Here is a 25,157-nt window from a genome sequence, read left to right as displayed (position 1 = left end):
AAAGGTTTGTCCTGAGGGGCCAGGAACAGACTAGCACAGGCAGCGAGAGGCTAGTGTCCTGAGCAGACCAGGGGCGGGGGTGATCTCTGTGGCTAGAGAAGTTATAGGGAGCACTCTGCTATAGGCTAACTGCTCTGCCTTGATTACAAAGCAGTAAACTCGAAGAGAAGTTAAAGCTTAAAACAGAGGGTCCTCTAAAAAAACGCCAGAACCTAACGAGATCTGGCTGTATCCCCTCAAACCCGGAAGTGACTCAGGCAGACTTTACTGCAGCCCTGTGGCCACATCCGGCAGTTCAGGGCTTTTGTGGGGGCAGTTACTAATCTGCACGACAGTGGGGCACAACCTGGGCAGCCTCTAATCGGCAGTGTGGGGGGCTCGGCCTGGGGCAATAGAACCTCCCCAGCTGACTGTGCTTCCTGGGCAGACACTTCCGGTCCCTGCAAATCCATTCACTGCTCAGCTGCTAATACCCATAGCCCCAGGGCAGGGTTTGGCTTGGGGCAGTGAAACTCTCACAGCTAAGTGTCTAGCCCCAGGGCAGTCGTTATCTCACACAGCTGAGGTTCTTTGAAAGGCACTTTCCCAGCCCAGCCCTGCAGGCCTGAGTTACTTTCAGGTGGGGAACTCTTTCCCAGAGCACTCCAGTACCTCGCTGCGTTTTGTAGCCAGGTCGACAGGACAGCTACCCCGTCCATATACCTTTCACTGCTCTGCAGAGGAAGCTAATAACCTCCTGGCTCTGAAGGCAGACCTTACAGGCTTTAACAAAATGAGTAAAAAAATCAAAAGAGCGATTGATAGTTTCTACACAGGAAGAGAACAGCTTTTCAACCCTGAAGAGACTAATAGCAGACAGTCTCCAGACGATTGTTGGTCTCCAATACAAAAGGCTCTCCTAGAAGAGACTATTAAAAACCTTAAAAGAGAGCTAGAAGCGAAATTGGGAAAGGCACATAACTCACTAAAAGAAAAATTTGATAAAGTGGAAAAAGAAAACAACTTCCTGAAATGTGAATTGGAAAAGGTAAAAAACAGAGTTTGTGAAATGGAAAAAGAAAATAACTCACTAAAAAAAAAAAAAAAAAAAAAAAAAAAAAAAAAAAAAAATTAGTGAAATGGAAAAAAATTCCATGGAGCAAAACAACTCAATTGGACATATACAAAAAGAAGTAAAAAAAGCTAACGAAGAAAATAACTCACTAAAAATTAGAAATGAACAAATAGAAATGACTGATTCATTGAGACATCAAGAATCAGTCAAGCAAAACCAAAAAAATGAAAGATTGGGAAAAAATGTCAAATATTTACTTGGAAAAACAACAGACCTGGAAAATAGATCTAGGAGAGATAACCTGAGGATCATCGGACTACCAGAAAATTATGATGAAAAAAAGAGCCTAGATACTATTTTACAGGAAATCATCAAAGAGAACTGCCCAGAAGTAATAGAACCGGAAGGGAAAATAGGCATTGAAAGAATTCATCCAACACCTTCTGAAAAAGACCCTAAAATAAAGACTCCAAGGAATATTGTGGCCAAACTTCAGAATTTCCAGACTAAAGAAAAAATTTTACAAGCAGCCAGGAAAAAACAGTTCAAATACCGAGATGCAACAATAAGGGTCACGCAAGATCTGGCTGCCTCAACATTAAAGGATCGAAGGGCCTGGAATCAGATATTTCGAAAGGCAAAAGAACTTGGAATGCAGCCAAGAATAAACTATCCAGCTAAGCTGAGTATTTTTTTCCACGGAAGAAGATGGACATTTAATGAAATAGAGGAATTTCATCTGTTTCTAAGGAAAAAAACAGACTTAAATAAAAAATTTGATCTTCAACAACAGGAATCAAAAGAAGTAGAAAAAGGTAAAAGGAACTCTTGAGAACTGTATTTCTGTTGTGAATATACATAAAAACCATATGTATAATTTGATTTTACCGATATAACATAAAAAAGGGAAGTAGAAATGGAAAGGGGATAGCGTCAGAAAAAGGGAAGAAGGGAGATAAAAAGAGGGAAACTACATGCGACAATGAGGCAAAGGAAACCTATCATATATGAGGGAACTTAGAGAGGGGGAGGAACATTGTGTGAATCCTACTCTCATCAGAGTTGGCTCAAAGAGGAAACAATTGACATATTTGTTTTACACAGATTCTTCTCTCACTTCATTAAAAAGTGGGAGAGGAAAAGGGAGAAGGAAAAAGAGTAATAAGGGAAGGGTACAAGAAAGGGGAAGGGATTCAAAGGGAAGAGGGAGGGATACTAAAGAGGGAGAGTTGCGCGACATTAGTGGGACCAATAGGGAAGGAGGGAAGGAGGGCAAAAAAAAGAAAAGTATAATGTGGGGATATTAGGATGGCAGAAAATGCAGAATTGGTTATTTTAACCGCAAATGTGAATGGGATGAACTCTCCCATAAAGAGGATGTGGCTAGGAGACTGGATCAAAAGTCAGAACCCTACAATCTGTTGTTTACAGGAAACACATTTAAAACAGGGAGATACATACACACTAAAGGTAAAAGACTGGAGCAGAATCTATTATGCTTCAGGTGAAGTCAAAAAAGCAGGGGTAGCCATCCTTATCTCAGATCAAGCAAAAGCAAAGATTGATCTAATTAAAAGAGATAAGGAAGGAAACTATATCTTGCTTAAGGGTACTATAGACAATGAAGCAATATCAGTATTAAACATATATGCACCAAGTGGTATAGCATCTAACTTCCTTAAAGAGAAGCTAAGAGAGTTGCGAGAAGAAATAGACAGCAAAACTATAATAGTGGGAGATCTCAATCTTGCACTCTCAGATTTAGATAAATCAAATCACAAAACAAATAAGAAAGAAATCAAAGAGGTAAATAGAATATTAGAAAAATTAGGTATGATAGATCTCTGGAGAAAACTGAATGGTGACAGAAAGGAGTATACTTTCTTCTCAGCAGTTCATGGAACCTACACAAAAATTGACCATATATTAGGACATAAAGACCTCAAAATTAAATGCAGGAAGGCAGAAATAGTAAATGCTTTCTTTTCAGACCACAATGCAATAAAAACTACATTCAACAAAAAGTTAGGTGTAAATAGACCAAAAAGTAATTGGAAACTAAATAATCTCATCTTAAAGAATGATTGGGTGAAACAGCAAATTATAGACACAATTAATAATTTCACTCAAGATAATGACAACAATGAGACATCATATCAAAATTTATGGGATGCAGCCAAAGCAGTAATAAGGGGAAATTTTATATCCTTAGAGGCTTACTTGAATAAAATAGAAAAAGAGAAGATCAATGAATTGGGCCTGGAACTTAAAAAGTTAGAAAAAGACTAAATTAAAAACCCCCAATCAATTACTAAACTTGAAATTCTAAAATTAAAAGGAGAAATTAATAATATAGAAAGTAAAAAAACTATTGAACTAATAAATAAAACTAAGAGTTGGTTTTATGAAAAAACCAATAAAACTGATAAACCTTTGGAAAATCTGATTAGAAAAAGGAGAGAGGGAAATCAAATTGGCAGTCTTAAAAATGAAAAAGGAGAACTTACCACTGATGAAGAGGAAATTAAAGAAATAAAAAGGGGTTACTTTGCCCAACTTTATGCCAATAAATTTGATAACCTAAGCGAAATGGATGACTACCTCCAAAAATATAGGCTTTCCAGATTATCAGAGGAGGAAGTAAATTGCTTAAATAGTTCCATTTCAGAAAAAGAAATAGAACAAGCTATTAATCAACTCCCTAAAAAAAAATCCCCGGGACCAGATGGATTTACATGTGAATTCTACCAAACATTCAAAGAACATTTAGCCCCAATACTTTATAAACTATTTGAAAAAATAGGGAATGAAGGAGTCCTACCAAACTCCTTTTATGACACAGACATGGTACTGATATCTAAACCAGGTAGGTTGAAAACAGAGAAAGAAAATTATAGACCAATCTCCCTAATGAATATTGATGCTAAAATCTTAAATAAGATATTACCAAAAAGACTACAGAAAATCATCCCCAGGATAATACATCATGATCAAGTAGGATTTATACCAGGAATGCAGGGCTGGTTCAATATTAGGAAAACTATCAATATAATTGGCCATATTAATAATCAAATTAACAAAAACCATATGATCATCTCAATAGATGCAGAAAAAGCATTTGATAAAATACAACATTCATTCCTATTAAAAACTCTTGAGAGTATAGGAATAAATGGACATTTCCTTAAAATAATAAGTAGCATCTATTTAAAACCAGCAGTAAGCATTATATGTAACGGGGACAAACTGCAACCATTCCCAATAAGATCAGGAGTAAAACAAGGTTGCCCACTATCACCATTACTATTTCATATTGTATTAGAAATGCTAGCTTTGGCAATAAAAGTTGAGAAAGAGATTAAAGGAATAAGAATAGGCAATGAGGAAACCAAATTATCACTCTTTACTGATAATATGATGGTATACTTAGAGAACCCCAGAGATTCTACCAAAAAGTTATTAGAAACAATCTACACCTTCAGCAAAGTTGCAGGATATAAAATAAACCCACATAAGTCATCAGCATTCTTATATATCACTAACAAAACCCAACAGTTAGAGTTACAAAAAGAAATTCCATTTAAAGTAACTACTGATTGTATAAAATATTTAGGAATCTATCTGCCAAGGGAAAATCAGAAACTTTAAGAGCAAAACTACAAAACACTTTCCACACAAATTAAGTCTGATCTAACCAACTGGAAAACTATTAAATGCTCTTGGATTGGGCAAGCAAATATAATAAAGATGACAATACTACCTAAATTAATCTACTTATTTAGCACTATACCAATCAGACTCCCAAAAAACTACTTTGATGAATTAGAAAAAATAACAACAAAGTTCATGTGGAAAAACAAAAGGTCAAGAATTTCAAGGGAATTAATGAAAAAAAAATCAAATGAAGGTGGCCTAGCTGTACCAGATCTAAAATTATATTATAAAGCAGCAGTTACTAAAACCATCTGGTATTGGCTAAGAAATAGACTAGTTGATCAATGGAATAGGTTAAGTTCAAAGGACAAAACAGCCAATAATTTTAATAATATAGTGTTTGACAAACCCAAAGACACCAGTTTCTGGGATAAGAATGCATTATTTGACAAAAATTGCTGGGAAAATTGGAAATCAGTATGGCAGAAACTAGGCATTGACCCACACTTAACACCGTACACCAAGATAAGGTCAAAATGGGTTCATGACCTAGGCATAAAGAATGAGATGATAAATAAATTGGAAGAGCATAGGATAGTTTACCTCGCAGACCTGTGGAAGAGGGAGGAATTTATGACCAAAGAAGAACTAGAGATCACTATTGACCACAACATAGAAAATTTTGATTATATCAAATTGAAAAGTTTTTGTACAAACAAAACAAATGCAAACAAGATTAGAAGGGAAACAATAACCTGGGAAAACATTTTTACAATCAAAGGTTCTGATAAAGGCCTCATTTCCAAAATATATAGAGAATTGACTCTAAACTATAAGAAATCAAACCATTCTCCAATTGATAAATGGTCAAAGGATATGAACAGACAATTCTCAGACGAAGAAATTGAAACTATTTATAGACATATGAAAATATGCTCCAAATCATTATTAATCAGAGAAATGCAAATTAAGATAACTCTGAGATACCACTACACACCTGTCAGATTGGCTAGAATGACAGGGAAAGATAATAGGGAATGTTGGAGGAGATATGGGAAAACAGGGACACTGATACATTGTTGGTGGAATTGTGAACACATCCAGCCATTCTGGAGAGCAATTTGGATCTATGCTCAAAAAGTTATCAAACTGTGCATACCCTTTGATCCAGCAGTGTTTTTTACTGGGCTTATACCCCAAAGAGATACTAAAGGAAGGAAAGGGACCTGTATGTGCCAAAAAGTTTGTGGCAGCCCTGTTTGTAGTGGCTAGAAGCTGGAAAATGAAAGGATGCCCATCAATTGGAGAATGGTTGAGTAAATTGTGGTATATGAATGTTATGGAATATTATTGTTCTGTAAGGAATGACCAGCAGGATGAATACAGAGAGGACTGGCGAGCCTTACATGAACTGATGCTGAGTGAAATGAGCAGAACCAGGAGATCATTATATACCTCAACAACGATACTGTTTGAGGATGTATTCTGATGGAAGTGGATCTCTTCGATAAAGAGAGCCTTAATTGATCAAAGATGGACAGAAGCAGTTACACCCAGAGAAAGAACACTGGGAAATGAATATAAACTGCTTGCATTTTTGTTTTTCTTCCTGGGTTATTTATACCTTCTGAATTCAATTCTCCCTGTGTAACAAGAAAACTGTTCGGTTCTGCACACATATATTGTATCTAGGATATACTGCAACCCATTCAACATGTAAAGGACTGCTTGCCATCTGGGTGAAGGGGTGGAGGGAGGGAGGGGAAAAATCGGAACAGAAGTGAATGCAAGGGATAATGCTGTAAAAAATTACCCTGGCATGTGTTCTATCAATAAAAAGTTATTAAAAAAAAAAAGAAGAATATACATTAGATGAAGAAGAGAAAGGACACGGAATACCAGTATTATCCCTAATGATCTGTGGAGCCTTTGATGATGTATTGGACCCCTTTGGGACTTATGTTCTTTTATAAAATAAAAATATATACTAGAAAAAAAAAGATTAAAAAAGATTGTATTGGAAAAAATCTTAAATCTTAAACAATATATTAGCAAAGAGATTACAACAAGTTATCTCCAGGATAATACACCATGACCAAGTAGGATTTATGCCAGGAATGCAGGGCTGGTTCAATATTAGGAAAATCATTAGAATAATTGACTATATCAAAACCAAACTAACAAAAAATCATATGATTATCTCAATAGATGCAGAAAAGGCATTCGACAAAATCCTGTTCCTATTAAAAACACTAGCGAGTATACAATAAATGGAGTTTTCCTCAAAATGACCAATAGCATCTATTTAAAGCCATCAACAAGCATCTGATTTAATGGGAATAAACTGGAACCATTCCCAGTAAGATCAAGGGTGAAACAAGTTTGCCCACTATCACCATTACTATTCTATATTGTATTACAAATGCTAGCTTTGACAAGAATAGAAGAAAAGGAGATTAAAGGAATTATAATAGGTAAGGAGAAAACCAAATTATCATGTTTTGCAGATGACATGATGATATACTTAGAGAATAAACTGAAAAACTACTAGAAACAATTCACAACTTTAGCAAAGTTGTAGGACACAAAATAAATCCACATAAATCTTCAGCGTTTTTATATATTACCAATAAAGTCCAGCAGCAAGAAATACAAAGAGAAATTCCATTCAAAATAATTGACAATAGTATAAAATATTTCAGAATTTATCTGCCAAGGAAAAGTCAGGAACTAGATGAACACAACTACAAAAAACTTTACACAAAAATGAAGCCAGATCTAATCTCTTGGAAAATTATCAAGTGCTCATGTGTAGGCTAAGCTAATATAATACAAATGATAATAGTATCTAAATTGATCTACTTATTCAGTGCCATACCAATCATACTCCCAAGAAATGACTTCATAGAGCTATAAAAAAAAATAACAAAATTCATCTGGAGAACAAAAGGTCAAATTTCAAAGGAATTAATGAAACAAAATGGAACTGAAGGTGTCCTAGCTGTGGCAGACCTAAGACTGTATTACAAAGCAGTGGTCCCCAAAACATTGGATACTGGCTAAGAAAAAGTGTAGTCGATTGATGGAATAGGTTAGGTTCACAGAGCAAAATAGTCAGTAACTGTTGGAATCCTTGCAAAGTGTTAAGTCATTAGAATTGATAGAGACAATAATCATCTAATTTAGCATGGTTCAGTGTGATTGATTTGATCCTCCAAGGAGATGTTATAGGCCAGAACTTGAAACAAGGTACTAAGTGGAATTGAGGAGATGATGTTTAAATCTAATTTAGAATTGATATAATCCTACAACAAATAATGGTTTCCCAGCGCTATGATGATTGGTGTGTACTCAGTGTGTAGCATATTATCACAAAGCTCTCAGGGCCAGGGACAGAAGCCCACTCTCGGAGGCGGAGACAGATTCATTCTATATTCCAGCTTTGTGCTGGCTGGAGACATTTGGAGGGAGCTAGGGCTGAAGCTCAAGACTTCGAAGGACACAATAAAGGACTGGATTTTAACTCCTGGCTGCCTTTGAAGTGATTATTATTTGGAACTGAAACTAAGGCTGCCTCCAGAAAATCTCCCCAAGAAACCTGCTCCAAAAGAACAATCATATATTATATAAAAGAAGAGAACACCACAAATAACTATTGTAATCTAGTGTTTGAGAAACCTAAAGACCCTAGCTTTGGGCATAACAACTCACTATTTCACAAAAACTGCTGGGAAAATTGAAAATTAATATGGTGGAAACTAGGTATTGACCCACACCTAACAATCTATACTAAGATAAGATCAAAATAGGTTCATGATTTAGACATAAAGAATAATATTATAAACAAATTAGAAGTAAAAAGGATAATTTACCTCTCAGATCTCTGGAGAAGGAAGGAATTTGTAACCAAAGAAAAACTTGAGTACATTATTGAAGGCAAAATAGATAATTTTGATTATATTAAGGTTAAAAAAGTTTTTGTACAAATAAAGCCAAAGCAAAAAATAATTGGAAGGGAAGCAATAATAAGGGGGAGAAATGACATTCAAGGGTTCTGATAAAGTCTCATTTCTAAAATATATAGAGAATTGACTCTAATTTGTAAGAATTAAACCCATTCTGTAATTGATAAATGGTCAAAAGATATGAACAGGCAATTTTCAGATGAACAAATTAAAGCCATTTCTAGTCATATGAAAAAGTGCTCTAAATCATTATTGATCAGAGAAAAGCAAATTCAGAAAACCCTGAGATATCACTATACACCTCTCAGAGTGGCTAAAATGACAGTAAAAGATAATGGCAAATGTTGGGGGGGGGGATGTGGGAAAACTGGCACACTAACACATTGTTGGTGGGAGTTGTGAACTGATTCAATTATTCTGGAAAGCAATTTAGAACTAAGCCCAAAGGGTATGAAATTGTGCACATCCTTTGATCCTGCAATGGTTCTACTGAGTTTGTATCTTAAAGAGATCACAAAGAAGGGAAAGGGACCCACATGTGTAAAAATGTTTCTGGCAGCTCTTTTTGTTGTGGCAAGAAACTGGCAACTGAGTGGATGCCCATCAGTTGGAGAATGGCTAAACAAGTTATGGTGTATGAATATTATAGAATATTATTGTTCTATAAGAAATGGTCAGCAGGATGATTTCAAGAGGTCTGAAGAGACTTACATAAACTGATGCTAAATGAAATGATCAGAAGCAGGAGATCATTATACACTTCAACAACAATACTTTATGAAATCAACTCTGATGGAAGTGGCTAACTTCGGCAATGAGAGGATACAATTCAGATCCAATTGATCAGTGAGGAACAGAACCAGCCTACACCCAGTGAAAGAACACAAGGAAATGAGTGTGGAATACTTGCATTTTTGTTTTTCTTCCCAGGTTATTTTCACATTTCTAAACCTGATTTTTCTTGTACAACAAGAGAAATGTATAAACATGTACACATGTATTGTATTTTAGATATACTTTAACATGTTTAACATGTATGAGACTACCTGCCATCTAGGGGAGGGGGTGGAGGGAAGAAAGGGAAAAATTGGAGCATAAGTGATTGCAAGGGTTAATGTTAAAAAATTACCCATGCATATTTTCTGTCAATAAAGAGCTAAAATTAAAGACAAAAAAAAGTTATCAACAATTAAATTTAATTAAAAAAAAAAAATGAGTGATTCAACCAGCTCCAATGGTCTTGTGATAAAGAAAGTCATCTGCACCAGAGAGAGGACAGTGGGAACTAAATGTGAACAACAATCTAATATTTTCACTCTTTTTGTTGTTGTTTTCTTGCATTTTGTTTTCTTTCTCATTTTTTTTCTTTTTGGATCAAATTTTTCTTGTTTAGTATGATATTTGTGAAAATATGTATAAAGGATTTAACATATAATGGATCACTTGCTGACTAGTGGACAGGGAGAAGAGAAGAAACAAAAATTAGAACACAGGTTTTGTAAGGATCAATGTCAAAAATTACCTATGTATGTATTTTGAAAATAAAAAGCTATAATTAAAAAAAAAAAAGAAATCTTGGTTCAGGCCTTGTCCTAATCAGTTAGGGCAACTAGAGAAAAAGCAGTTTACTTAACAAAGCAAAGAACTGTGGGGGACAGGAGAATTTAATGTGTAATTTGTTTTTGTGGATAAAAATAAAGCAATTTCCATATGAGAGTAAGACTACTCTGAGTAGTACACGTGAAGAAATGGAGTTAGTGTCACCTCACCTCCTCCACTATTACAGAATCACTGGGAGACAGAATTAGTTCTCAGGAGAGTGAATTAGTCTTAAGTGAACAGCCCTCTCATGTAAGCTGGCTGAGCACTAAACCCAAAAAGTTAAGCAAGGTTAAAACATCAGGGTCATTAAGAATAAATTCTTCCCCAGTGACCAACTTTGCACACTTCCTAGAAAGAAAGAAAAACCAGCTAGAGCAAAAGTTGTGATTCAACTTATTAGAAAAGATAAAGTGAGAGTCAGAAGGAAAGAAAAGAAAAAGAAACAAGAGTTCTAGGAAAAGAAGTGGAAAAGATTTAAGAACTGCAGCTGAAAGAACTGGAAATCCTTGGCCCAAGAGATAGAAGCCTTACCCAAGCAACAGAGTTTTTGAAAATTAAAGTGAGACAAATAGTAGCTAATAATTTCTTAAGATGACAAAAAATAATAAAATTAAGTAAAAAGAATTAAAAATAAAAGCATAAGGTATCTCATAACAGTAACTAAACTGTAAACAGATTAGGGAAAAATAATTTTAGCCCACTGGATGGGTAGTAGGGACTTCTGAGGGGGGAACTAAGATGGTGGAGAGGACACATGATTCTTTCTGACCTTCTCCTACAAGCTTCAGACTAATTAGCAACTTCGGCCTTTGAATTAGCTCTGGACCTGCAGAATCCACAAATATTGGGAGTGCAACAAATTACCAGCCGAAGATAATTTAAAAGATCACCAGAAAAGGTTTAGTTCAATCAAAAACAGGAAGGAGGCAGCCAAGCACAAGCAGGCAGAGCATAGATACCAGCTGAGTCACTGCAGAGTCCGGGGAAGTGCACATTCTGCAGGGCAGTGCAGATTCCATCTGGTATAGAATTTATGGGAAAAATATTACAAGCATCCAGAAAGAAACAATTCAGATTCTGAGGAGCCACAATAAGGATTACTCAGGACCTAGCAGATTCCACTTTGAAGGATCAAGGGACTGGAATCTGATATTCTAAAAGGTGAAGGAACTTGGAATGCAGCAAAAAATAAATTACTCAGCTAAACTGAGCATTTTCTTTCAGGGAAGAAGATAGACATTCAATGAAACTGGTGAATTCCATTTATTTTTAATGAAAAGACCAGAGCTAAACAAAAAAATTGACCTCCAAATTTATGACTCAAGAGAATCATGAAAAGGTAAAAAGAAAATTAAAAAACCCTTGAGAATTGTATTTCTGTTATGGATATACATAGAGAGTATATGTATAATCCTATTTTACTGCCATAACATAAAAAAGAAGTGGAAAGGGAATTGTAACAGAAAAAAAGGGAAAATGGAGGTAAAAGGAGGGACATTACATCTCAGGAAGTGGCAAAGAAAATCTATTATACTTGAGGGAAAAAAGGGAGGTTGATGAATATTGTGTCAATCTTACTCTCATTAGATTTAGCTCAAAAAGAGAATATCACATATATTTGGTTTCATTGAGAAACTTATCGCACCCTATAGAAAAGTGGGAGGGGAAAGACAAAAAGGGAAGGGGTAGGCTAAATAAAAGGGAAAACAGACATAGTAGGGGAAAGGTATGAGAAAAAGGGAGAGTATCTAAAGGGGGAGGACACCCTGAGGCAAGTAGTGCTTATAAGTAAAATACTGGGGAGGAGGGAAACGGAAAAGGAAAAAGAAAATTATAATTTGGGGTTAATAAGATGACAGGAAATGCAGAATTAGTAGTTTTAACAGTAAATGTGAATGAGTTGGACTCTCCCATAAAGAGTAAGCACATAGCAAACTGGATTACAAGCCAGAATCCTACAATATGTTGTTTATAAGAAATATTTTTAAAGCAAAGCTATACATACAAATAAATGGCAAAAGGCTGGAATAAAATCTATTTTGCTTCAGGTTAACTAAAAAAGAAGGGTAGCCCTCCTAATCTCAGATCAAGTAAAAGCAAAAATTGGTCTTTTTTTAAATTTTATTTTATTTTTTTTTATTTATTATAGCTTTTTATATACAAAACATATATATGGGTAATTTTTCAACATTGGCCCTTGTAAAACCTTGGGTTCCAACTTTTCCCTTCCTTCCTCCCACCCCCTCCCCTAGGTGGCAGGTAGTCCCATTCATGTTAAATATGTTAAAGTACAAGTTAAATACAATGTGTGTATACATATTTATATAGTTATCTTGTTGCAGAGGAAAGATCGGACTTAGAAAGAAGATAAAAATGACCTGAGAAGAAAAAAACAAAAATGCAAGCAAACAGTAACAGAAAGAGTGAAAATGTTATGTTGTGGTTCATACTCATTTCTCAGTGTTCTTTCTCTGGGTGTAGCAGGTTCTGTTCATTACAGATCAATTGGAACAGATTTGGATCCTCTCATTGTTGAAGAGAGCCAAGTCCATCAGAATTGATCATCACGTGATATTGTTGTTGACGCATATAATGATTTCCTGTTTCTGCTCATTTCACTTAGCATCAGTTCATGTATGTCTCTCCAGACCGCATCCTGCTGGTCATTTCTTATAGGACAATAAAATTCCACAACATTCATATACCACAATTTATTCATTTATTCTTCAATTGGTGGGCATCCTTTCAATTTCCAGTTTCTAGACACTACCAAAAGGGCTGATGCAAACATTTTTTGCACATACAAGTCCCTTTCCCTTCTTTTATATCTCTTTGGGATATAAGCCCAGTAGTAACACTGCTGGATCAAAGGGTATGCACAGTTTGATAACTTTTTGAGTATAGTTACAAATTGCTCTCCAGAATGGTTGGATCCATTTACAACTCCACCAACAATTCTTCAGTGTCCCAGTTTTCCCACATCCCTCCAAAATTCATCATTATCTTTTTTTGTCATTTTAGCCAATCTGAGAGGAGTGTTGTAGTATCTTAGAGTTGTCTTAATTTGCATTTCTCTGATCAACAATGATTTGGAACACCTTTTCATATGATTAGAAATAGTTTCAATTTCATCATCTGAAAATTGTCTGTTTATATCTTTTGACCATTAATAAACTGGAGAATGGTTTGAAATGTTATAAATTTGAGTCAATTCTCTAGATAGTTTAGAAATACGGCCTTTATCAGACACTTTGTTTGTGAAAATGTTTTCCCAGTTTATTGCTTCCCTTCTAATTTTGTCTGCATTAGTTTTGTTTGTACAAAAATCTTTTAACTTAATATAATCAAAATTATCTATTTTGTGATCAATAATGACCTCTAGTTCTTCTTTGGTCACAAATTCCTTGCTCCTCCACAGGTCTGAGAGGTAAATGATCCTATGTCCATCTAATTTATTTATAATCTCATTCTTTATGCCTAGATCATGAACCCATTTTGATCTTATCTTAGTGTATGGTGTTAAGTATGGATCAATGCCTACTTTATGCCATACTGATTTTCAATTTTCCTATCAATTTTTGTGAAATAATGAATTCTTTTCCCAAAGGCTGGGATCTTTGGGTTAGTCAAACACTAGATTGCTATAGTTATTGATTATTTTGTCCTATGAACCTAACCTTTTCCACTGATCAACTGGTCTATTTCTTAGCCAATACCAAATGGCTTTGGTGACCGCTGCTTTATAATATGGTTTTAGATCAGGTACACCTAGGCCACTATCATTTGATTTTTTTTTATCAGTTCCTTTGAAATTCTTGACCTTTTGTTCTTCCAGATGAATTTTGTTGTTATTTTTTTCTAGCTCATTAAAATAGTTTCTTGGGAGTCTGATTGGTATAGCACTAAATAAATAGATTAGTTTAGGTAGCATTGTCATCTTTGTTATATTTGCTCGACCTATCCAGAAGCACTTAATGTATTTCCAATTATTTAGAGCTGACTTTATTTGTGTGGAAAATGTTTTGAAGTTTTGCTCATATAGTTCCTGACTTTACCTTGGTAGACAGATTCCCAAATATTTTATACTATTGACAATTATTTGAAATGGGATTTCTCTTTGTATCTCTTGCTGTTGGATTTTTTTAGTGATGTATAAAAATGCTGATGATTTATATGGATTTATTTTGTATCCTTCAACTTTGCTAAAGGTGGGGGTTATTTCTAATAGCTTTTTAGTAGAATCTCTGGGGTTCATTAAGTATACCATCATATCATCTTCAAAGAGTGATAATTTGGTTTCCTCATTACCTACTGTAATTCCTTTAATTTTTTTCATCGCTTATTGCCAAAACTAGCATTTCTAATACAATATCAAATAGTAATGGTGAAAGTAAGCAACCCTGTTTCACTCCTGATTTTACTGGGAATGTTTCCAGTTTATCACTATTACATATGATGCTTACTGATGGTCTTAAACAGATGCTATTCACTATTTTAAGGAAAAGTCCATTTATTCCTGTATTCTCTAGTGTTTTTAATAGGAATGGGTGTTGGATTTTATCAAATGCTTGTTCTGCATCTATTGAGATGATAATATAGTTTTGTTAATTTGGTTATTGATATAGTAAATGATACTAATAGTTTTCCTAATATTGAACCAGCCCTGCATTCCTGATATAAATCCTACTTGGTCATGATGTATTGTCCTGGAGATGATTTTCTGTAATCTTTTTGCTAATATTTTATCTAAGATTTTTGCATCAATATTCATTAGTGAGATTGATCTATAATTTCCTTCCTCTGTTTCTGTCTTACCTAGTTTAGGTATCAGTACCACATCTGTGTCATAAAAGGAATTTGGTAGGAGTCCTTCATTCCCTATTTTTTCAAATAGTTTATATAGCATTGGAGTTAATTGTTCTTTAAGTGTTTGGTAAAATTCACATGTAAATCCATCTGATAATGGGGATTTTTTTAAGGAAGTTTATTAATAACTTGTTCTATTTCTTATTCTAAAATAGGATTATTTACCCAATTTGCTTCTTCCTCTGTTAATCTGGGCAACCTATATTTTTGAATATATTCATCCATTTCATTTATGTTATCAAATGTATTGACATAAAGTGGGGCAAAATAACTCCTAATTATTGCTCTAATTTCCTCTTCATTTGTGCAAATTTCTCCCTTTTCATTTTGAAGGCTAACAATTTCATTTTCCTCTTTCCTTTTTCTAATCAAATTTACCAAGGATTTATCTAATTTGTTGGTTTTTTCATAAAACCAGCTCTTAGTTTTATTTATTAATTTAATAGTTTTTTTTTTTTACTTTCAATTTTATTGATCTCTCCTTTTATTTTTAGAATTTCAAGTTTAGTATTTGATTGGGGGGTTTTAATTTGTTCTTTTTCTAGCTTTTTTAGTTTTAAGCCTAATTCAGATTTTATCTTTCTTTAGTTTATGCAAGTAAGCCTCTAGAGATATAAAATTTCTTCTTATTATTGCCTTGTCTGCATCCCACACATTTTGGTGTGATGTCTCATTATTTTCATTCTCTTAGGTGAAATTATTAATTGTGTCTATGATTATCTGTTTCACCCAATCATTCTTTAGGATGAGATGGTTTATTTCCAATTACTTTTTAGTCTATTTTCCCCTGGCTTTTTATTAAATGTAATTTTTATTGCATCATGATCTGAGAAGGATGCATTTACTACTTCTGCTTGTCCACATTTGAATTTGAGGTCTTTATGTCCTAATATATGGTCAATTTTTGTATAAGTTCCATGAACTGCTGAGAAGAAAGTGTACTCTTTTCTGTCTCCCTTCAGTTTTCTCCAAAGATCTATCATACCTAACTTTTCTAGTGTTCTATTTACCTCTTTAACTTCTTTCTTATTTATTTTGTGGTTTGATTTATCTAGTTCTGAAAGTGCAAGGTTGAGATCTCCCACTATTACAGTTTTACTGTCTATTTCTTCTTCCAGGTCTCTTAACTTCTTTAGGAATTTAGATGCAATACTACTTGGTGCATACATGTTTACTATTGCTATTGCTTCATTATTTATGCTTCCCTTTAGCAAGATATAGTGTCCTTCCTTATTCCTTTTAATTAGATCAACTTTTGCTTTTCCTTGATTTGAGATCAAGATGTCTACCCCTACTTTTTTGGTTTCACCTGAAGCATAGTAGATTGTGCTCCAGCCTTTTACCTTTATTCTGCATATATCACCCTGTTTCTACTGTGTTTCCTGTAAACAACATATTGTGGGATTCTGGCTTTTAATCCAATCTGCTATCTGCCTCCCCTTTATGGGGGAGTTTACCCCATTCACATTTATGATTAAAACTACTAATTCTGCATTCCTTGCCATCTTATTATCCCCAAATTATGCTTTTCTCTTTTCTTTCCCTTACTCTGCCTCCCCAGCATTAGCCTTATGAGCACTACTTGCCTCACCCAGCTCTTTCTGTTTAGAATCCCTCCCTCCTCCTTGAAGTCCCTCCCCTTTCTTAAACCTTTTCCTTACTATTTCTGTATTCCTTTCTATTTATCCTATCCCTTCACTTTTTTTGTTTTTCCCCTCCCACTTTTCAGTGAGGTGAGAAAAGTTTCTATGTAAACCAAATGTGTCTAATATTTTTCCTTTGAAACAAATCTGATAAGAGTTAAGATTCATACTGTTCAATCCACCTCCCTTCATTCCCTCAGATATAATAAGTTTCCTTTGCCTCTTTGTGAGATGTAGTTTCCATCTTTTTACCTCCACTTTTACCTTTTTACCTCCACAAAATTCAAATATCAGTTAGTCATAGTCAAGATCACAGAAGATTTGGCAGCCATTGATAAAAGTCAAGAAGTGACAAAAATGAGGAGTTGTCTGGAATCAATTCACAGATTCAAATATTCACCAGATCAAGGGGTGATATATATATATATATCATTTCATGGGAAAGGACTCTGAGCAAGTTGTGCTAAGTATGCTACTTACGTGCATCAGTAAATCAACTGGTAGTTGTAGTCATTCTGTTTATAGAAGATAGTCTAGGGATTTGGTATTTATAGCTTAACCTCCAGATTGTATATAGTAATTGTGGAAGTCAGTACAGAACAAATCTGTTTGTACAACATAATTCTACATGGTCAGCTTGCTTCTCACTGGGGCCCACTCAGATACTAGGTTGCTTCCAAGAACATGGTCTTTTGCTGGAGTCAATTTGTCCCAACAGACATCAGTTAAAAAAAAAAAAAAGCATGGAAAAGTAAACCAAGAAAAAGTTCCATGACAAAACAAAATGTGTTCCTACAGGAGCAGAAAAAAATGAATCTTTAATGAAATAGAGGCAAGCCTTCCACACATTTCAAAAAGGGGGAAAAAACTGAGTAGAAAATTTGAAATATAAGCAAAGAAGTCAAGAGAATTACAAAAGTAGGACAGTAAACTGTTCAATAAAATGACTAAACACAATTTTAGAGCTTAGCATTTTGGGGAGATAGGCTTAGTCCTCAAAAGATGAGATAATAATGAAGCATGCTAACCACTGCCGGATAGAAAGGTGATAAACTAAAATGAAGACTTTTTTCTAGGCCTAGACAATTCAGACACTATAGCTAAATCTACGCAAGCTTCCGCATGAGCAAGCTCCCTGCTAAAGGGGGTAGACTGTTCATCCTGTTCCAGCACCTGCTTCGACTGTTGAGGATGCCAGAAGAAGAAGGAATGAAGGTGGGAGTAGTCAGAAACTCATGTTATTCATTCGGGGAAAGGCTATATCAGGGGCTCCGATTATTAGTGGTACTAGTGAGTTGCCAAAGCCTCCGATTATAATGGGTATAACCATAAAAAAGATTATTACAAAGGCATGGGCTGTGACAATTACATTGTAAATTTGATCGTCGCTGATAAGAGTTCTGGGCTGGCCAAGTTCTGCTCGGATAAGAAGACTTAGAGCGGTACCAATTATGCCTGTTTAAGCACTGAATAGTAAGTATAGAGTTCCGATGTCTTTGTGATTAGTCATTGACTATTGTTCTTGGAAACCTAATCTATTCCACTGATTGACTATTTTATTTCTTAGCCAGTATAACTTGGTACTTGATGATTGCTGCTTTAAAATATAGTTTTAGGTCTGGTACAGGTAGTCCACCTTCATTTCCACTTTTTAAATTTTTTTCCCTTGAAATGCTTGACTTTGTTCTTCCAGTTGAACTTTGTTATTATTTTTTTCTACCTCTTTAAAATAATTGCTTGGTACTTTGATTGGTATAGCACTGGATAAGTAGATTAATTTAGGTAGTATTGTCATTTTTATTATATTAGCTTAACCTACCTATGATCTGCTGGTATTGTTAATGGTGAGTGGAAGGAGACACACACACACACACACACACACACACACACACACACACACAAAGAGAGACTGAGAGGTGGAGGGAAGAAAAACAAATCGGAGGGAAGGAAAGAGGGAGTGAGACAGAGGATGAGATAAAGAGAAGAGAAGACAAAAGAGAGGAGAGGACATGATAGAAGAAAACTCTTCTTTGCCAAGTGATTGACTCTCAGGAGGTTGTCTGAAATGGGAATTGGTCTAAGACTTCAAGATACCCTGCATTTTGAAGCTTTTGTAGATTTTTTCCTTCAAAGGAGAAGCCTTAGAGAGATAGCATGCTGTAATGAAAAGAGCTTTGAAATTTTTGAGTCAGATTTAAGATTGAATCTGAACTTTTGTTCAATTACAAGACTTTTCATGACTCCATTTGAGGTTTTTTGTTTTTTGGTTTGGTTTGGGTTTTGTTTGTTTGTTTGTTTTGGGGCAAAGATACTGGAGTTGTTTGCCATTTCTTTCCAAATCTTTACAGATGAGGAAATCAAGGCAAATAGGGTTAAGTGACTTGTTCAGGATCACACAGATAGTTATCCTTAATTTATGGCATAAAACAAGAATTTCCATAACATAGTACAACACATGAAATTGCATATGAAATTGCAGAGCTCCTATATACAACTTGTTGTTTCTTTCAAACATACAACAAAAATATCATATAAATTTATTTTTTCTTCTCCTTACCTGTCACCCCCACCAAAGTGGCTTATCCTGTCTCCCTGTCCCAGACAGTCTTTAGCATTGTCTTTAAGAAGAGACAATCAGACTCATTCTCTTTGGACTCAGAAGGAAAAACTAGGGGGAAAATCATAAGGAACTCCAATGACTTTGGCAAAGCACCCGTTTCCCAACAATCAGCTGTGTGATATAGATTGAATTGTTTCATGCAAGAGGGATCTCTCTATTACTGGCAGAATTCAAATGGAGTCTAAATGAATTTAGTAGTGAGGAGGCATATTCACTTAGGGTTTGGTTCCTTCCACTCTGTAATTCTAACATCTCTTATATTTGTGTGTGTCTCTATGCTGTACCCTCCTGGCTATGTGTTCACACTTGCCAAGTACTGGTTTGGTTTTCCAGAATTGTGGATTCTTTCTGGGAGAGGGGTATGATATTAACGTGTAAAAGCCTGGCTCCCTTTAGATAATCAGTTCATACAAAAAATCAAGTTTTAAAAATTAATCCTTTAGATGCACTGGGAAAGTTGGCTCCACACAGGCTCTTTCCTTAGTGAGGAAGAGCTGACTAAGTCTTGAGCACTGATCTGGGATATCAGAGGTCTGGCATCCTGCCTCTGCTACTTACTCCCTTATGTCTTCAGATTCATTGCTTCTTCTTTCTGGGCCTCAGTTTCCCCAGCCATAAAATTAGGGCATTGTGTAAACATGACTTCCCAGATCATCTGCTATAAACTCCAACAACTGCTCCTTAGAGAAATTGTTAGTGGCTAATATCTTTGGAAAGCTCCCTGGTCTGAAACAGACTTTGCATGTAACATCTCCTTAAATTCTCACAGCAATCATGTGAAGTGGGTAATATTGCCTCCATTTTACAGATGAGGAAATTGGGGCCGAGAAATGTTAACTGACTGGCCCAGGATCACCCAGCTACTCAGTATTTTTGGAGAATTTTGAACCCGGTTTTTCTTTTTCTTTAATTAGTATTTTATATTTTCCCAATTGCGTGTAAAGACAACTTTTAATTTTCATTTTTTTAAATTCTGAGTTCCACATTTTCACTTTCTCTCATGTTCCCCTCACTAAGATTGTAATTAGATATAGGCTATATATGTGCCACCATGTAATACATATTTCTATATTCGTCATGTAGTGAAAAAAAGGAACCTCCGAAAAAAACTCCATAAAAAAATTTAAAGAGTGAAAAAAAAGCATTTTTCAATTGGTATTCAGACTTTGTCACTTCTTTCCCTGGATGTGGATAGCATTTTCTTAAGTCCTTTGAAATCATTGTCTTTAGATCATTGTATTTCTGAGAATAGCTATCATTCCCAGTTTATCATCATATAATGTTGCTCTTATTGGATACAGTGTTCTCCTGGGACTGTTCAGTTCATTTTAGCTTGTCTAAATATTCCCAGGTCTTTCTGAAAGCATCCTGCTTGCTATTTTTTTATAACACAATAGTATTCTATCACAATTGTAGACAAAAATATATTTTGCAGGGGGTAGGTTTGGATTGGAGCCTGGACAGAAGTAGGGAACGCAGAAGACAAAGGTCAGGAGGAGAGCAAAGACCCAGACAGTTGGGATATAATGTTTTGTTCAAGGAACATCCAGTAGGTCAGTGTCACTGTACCGCAGAGTGCATAGAGGGCAGAGGAGTGCAAAAAGATTAGAAAGGGAAAAGGGACCAGCTTGTGAAGGGCTTTAAATATTTGCTCCTACCCCTCAATGACCTCTCACCCAAAGCTCCAACAGTCTGAGGCCCAAAGACTCTGACCAAACAGAATACACTTAGAAGTCTTCTATAAGCCATGGAGGAGGGGACTGGGTTTTCCCCAGAGTTGGACATATCAAGCCTAATCTGAGGCCCAGGAAGGCCCAAGGCTGGATTTGGGGGCAGAAGTCTTGTTTCTTTCCTCTGTCAGTCTGGGCAGGTCGCTACCTCTTTGGATCTCTTTCTGCCACTGTCAGACACAATGATATTGTGATTTCACCTTATCTTTTTGGTAGGAGAGGATGTCTTTGTATCTGACCTTTTTGACCCACATTTCCTCTTCCTGCCCTCCAGACTGCAAAGATCCACAACCCTTATTAGCTTAATGTACTGAAACTTCATACCTGGTTCCCACTCATTTCCTGTGTGACTAGAGCTACTCAGTTATTCATCTTTTCTTCTTCTACCCTGGGAAATCTGGGCTCATCTTGCAGTCTCACAAAATTGTCTTAATCGTCTTTAGAGAAATGGGCATTTTTATGATTGTTTCTTTCCCTACTGCGCTACAAACTCCAGAAAGGGAAATGGTGGTGATTCTGCTCTTCACTCCCCAGCAAGGAGCTCAAACAATGTCTAGGCTTATGTTTTGAGGAAGACCACTGAGCAGGCTTTCTCTCTGAAGCTAGTAGGAAATATTCGAGAATATCAACTCAATATTGAATATATCATGATTATCCTCAGTCTTAAGGGAGGGACATATAGGAAGGTACGAGAGACCATGCTAGTTTGCACATTTCTCTCTTGGATAGAATACTTGGATTTAAAATTATCTTAAGTTAAATAAAAAAATTTTCCTGGAAGCTTGGGGCCTAAAATTCAGAATATGTTATTAATAATTTTCTTCGACAAAAGAATTTTTAAAATCATACTAGAAATCATGTAAACAATGATTGGACCCTGAGTAAAAGAGAGGCAGAATGAGAACAGGGAAGGATTTGGACATGAAAGATGTCATGGAGATTAAGGTGACAAAATTTAGAAAGTGAGGGAATATGGATATCAAGGGAGAGGGAAGGGCCAAAGACAACTCCAAGGTCATGATGCTGAATAATTGGAAGGGCAATTGTAGTGATTTCAGTAGAAATGGGGATGTTTGAAAGGGGAGAGGTTCCTATAATTACTGATGAGGAGATAAAGGTCTTGTTGTCTTAGATTCTTCAGTTTATCAGATGGAAGGAGACTATGAACTCTTCTAAAAATGGTGTGTTTGAGAGTATTAGGTAAAATATGTAGGATTACAAAGAAACCAATTATATTGAGATAGTTATCAAACTAACCTTAGGAACCTCAAAACAAGAACACCTGAAGAAGGTTTCCTGAAGAGAAGGACATATGATTTAGCCTTTAAAGATGAGTGAGATTCCAATGGGCAAAAGGAATTAAGAAACCATTACAGACATTGTTCTGTTCAGTCACCTTACTGGTCAGTCTGATTCTTCTTATCTTTTCATCTTATCTCATCTAAGAATTTTCTTAGCAAAGAAGCTTGAATGATTGGTCATTTCAGGCATTTTGCAGATTAGGAAACTGAGGGGAGCAGGGTAGTGACGTGCACAGGGTCATACCACTAAGAAGTGTCTGAGACCTGATTTGAACTCAAAAGATGAGTCTTATTGACTCCAGACTCAAATCTTTATCCATTTCCCAAACTAACTCTCCTTATTCCGGGCACTGGGAATAATTTAAATAAGAGCACAAGAATGAGAGATTCTAGTGGTATTTTAGGTAAAACATGAAGGATATGGAGAAGAATATAAAGGCGCAGATAAATAATAACCCACCAAAGACCAGGGTTAAGAGTGTGTGGGGTGGAAGGGGGTGGAAAATAGAGAAAAAAATGAAGCAGGGAAGATAAATTGGCACCAGAGTGTGGGAAGTTGGGAATATGTGGACCATTTTTGATGAGACAGTAAGGCAGAATAGGTAACCACCAATTTGGAGTTAAGAAGAGTTGGGTTCAAAACTCTCCTAAAACACTGAGTCTCTGTGTGGCTCTGGGCAAATCAGTTAAACTCTGTTATTTTCCTCATCTGTAAAATGGGGGTTAATAATACCCACTTCACTGGATTACTTAGGGCCCAAGGAGATGTTAGGGCTTAAGCCCTTTGCAAAACTTAGGGTCCTTTGTGCCCAAGTTAGCCCTTTGCACACTGATTTCACTTCCCTTTCCCAGAAAGACTCAACATTCAGAAAAAATAAACCAGCACCTGGCATATATTCACTCACACAACTACAAGGGGGTAGCACAAAAACTTTAAAAGAAAACCTAGAGATGCTTACAATTACAGAGTTGAAGGAACCGAGTCCTAACTGAATGTGCCTCCCCAGTGCAGTATGTGTCCAGGCTCTCCTTGAATACTTCCAGTGATGGGGAACTTACCACTATGCACCACAATGCAATCTAAACCGGAGAGCTGATTGTTGGGAAGTTCATGCTGAGCTGAAAGCACAGGAATTTTCTAGAACTATGTCCATAGTTTTCCCTTATGGGCCCAAACAGAACCATCCTGGCTTCCTCTTCCCCAGGACAATCCTTCAGATATTTGCAGATGGTTGCCCATGAGATCTTTCCCCAGTTACATGAAAAAATCACTTCTGTGAAACTATTTTATATCTCCAACCATCCTGGTCACTTCCTTTGGATAAAGCCTCACTTTTCTTTAAGATGTGGAACCCATAACTGGACACAGAACTCTACTATGATATGGACAAAGACTTTGGGAAATAGAGCTGGACCTTCCTGGAGTGCTCAGGAAATACAAAGAGATCCAGGCTTAACCGCACAGAGCAGATGGAAAAGAAAAGATGAGGAGCTCAGCCACAAATTGTCCTCAAGGACTTGCCATCTAGGGCTCCAGAAGCCTGAGACCAAAGGCAAAGACTGAGCAGGACTCCCTTAGAAGCTTCTATAACGATGGAGCAGGGAACGGGGTTTTTCTCAGATTTGGACACATCAAGAATGCCCTGGCCTGGTCTGAGGCCCAGGAAGGCCCAAGGCTGGATTTGGGAGCAGAAGCCTTGCTTTTGTGTGTTCCCTCTGTGAGCTCGGGCAGGGCACTATCTCTTTGGGTCTCTTTCTGCCACTGTCAGATGCAATGCTCTTGTAACTTCACCTTATCTTGTTGAGGGAGGGGATGCCATTGCATCTGGTTCTTTGTTCCACATTTTCTCTTCCTCTCCTCAGAGATTCACAGCTCTGGGCTTTAATGTACTGAAACTTCATAACTGATTCTCACTTATTTCCTGTGTGACTAGGGGTAGTCCCTGGCCCACTCCTCGTCAACACTGGGAGATACGGGTTGACCTTGCAGACTCACAAGATCGTATTCATCATCTTTAGAGAAATGGACTTTTTCATGTATCTTTTTTCCCTTGTGGAATGCAAGTTTAGGGAATGGGTGGAAATTCTGCCCTCCATGCCCAAGATAGAGAGAGCTTAGATGATGTCTAGACTTAAGATGGAGGGAGACAGCCAATGTGAGGGAGACAGCTACCCTCTATAGCTCCTACTCTTCACCCTCAGTTAACTTCAAGTCTCTTCCCCCATCCCCCTTAATGCTGGTGCTTTCTCTATGACATGTTCTCCATTTTGTCCTCATTATATCTAGAATTCTGTCCATATTGTCTCCTTCATTAAGAGACAGGGATTTTTACCATTCTTTGTATCCCCAGTGCTTAACACACTGCCTGGAACTTAGTAGGTGCTTACAAAATGTTTATTGATTAACCTAATCAAAAGCCCCTTGAGTTCTTAGACCTGTCCCCCTTTCCCTATTTCCCATTCAGCTCCATCCAGAGCCATTCTTCTTCTTCTTTTTTTTTTTTGCATATTAAAAGGTACTTTTTATTGATACCCTTTGTGGGTAATGTCCATTCTAGTCTGATAATTCTTTTTTCACCCTTAAATTTTAGGTCTAACTTCTCCACAAACAAAATTGGTATTTATAATATATGGTCAGATAGTCATGCATTCATTCAAAGGATATACTTTCATCAACCACTACAGGCAAAATGTTAAATATGACCCCAGGAATTATGTCAGA

This window comes from Antechinus flavipes, chromosome 3, assembly GCF_016432865.1.
Source record: "Antechinus flavipes isolate AdamAnt ecotype Samford, QLD, Australia chromosome 3, AdamAnt_v2, whole genome shotgun sequence".
Taxonomy (NCBI): domain Eukaryota; kingdom Metazoa; phylum Chordata; class Mammalia; order Dasyuromorphia; family Dasyuridae; genus Antechinus; species Antechinus flavipes.
The sequence above is the reverse complement of the archived record's forward strand: the minus strand, read 5'-3'. Positions refer to the sequence as shown.